This window comes from Penaeus monodon, chromosome 19 (genome assembly GCF_015228065.2).
Source record: "Penaeus monodon isolate SGIC_2016 chromosome 19, NSTDA_Pmon_1, whole genome shotgun sequence".
Classification (NCBI taxonomy): Eukaryota; Metazoa; Arthropoda; class Malacostraca; order Decapoda; family Penaeidae; genus Penaeus; species Penaeus monodon.
Window position 1 is genome coordinate 40816034 of NC_051404.1, and position 360 is coordinate 40816393.

Genomic DNA, 360 nt, shown 5'->3' on the forward strand with positions numbered 1-360 from the left:
AAAATACTTGTTGCAGATTGATACTACAAATATAAAAAAGATTCGCCTCCCGTTCAAGAAGTTCATAAAAGATAGTCTAGGCATCTAAAATCATCTACTTTTTGAATTATTCACTGACGATTACATACGCGATGTCTCCGAGGTCTGCCAGCGACTGAGTTCGAAAACTCGCTCCCGTTGATTTAAAGATTTGCTGTGTCATCATCATGACTTATGCATCTGCTTGAGTCAATATCGTAAGTGATTATATGATAATGTGAAAAGAACATGCATAGGTTTGCTCCCTTAATAATATCTGTGAGACATGATGTGAATGATAGATAGCACAAGAGTGGGGTCTTTGGAGTGACTGAATCGATT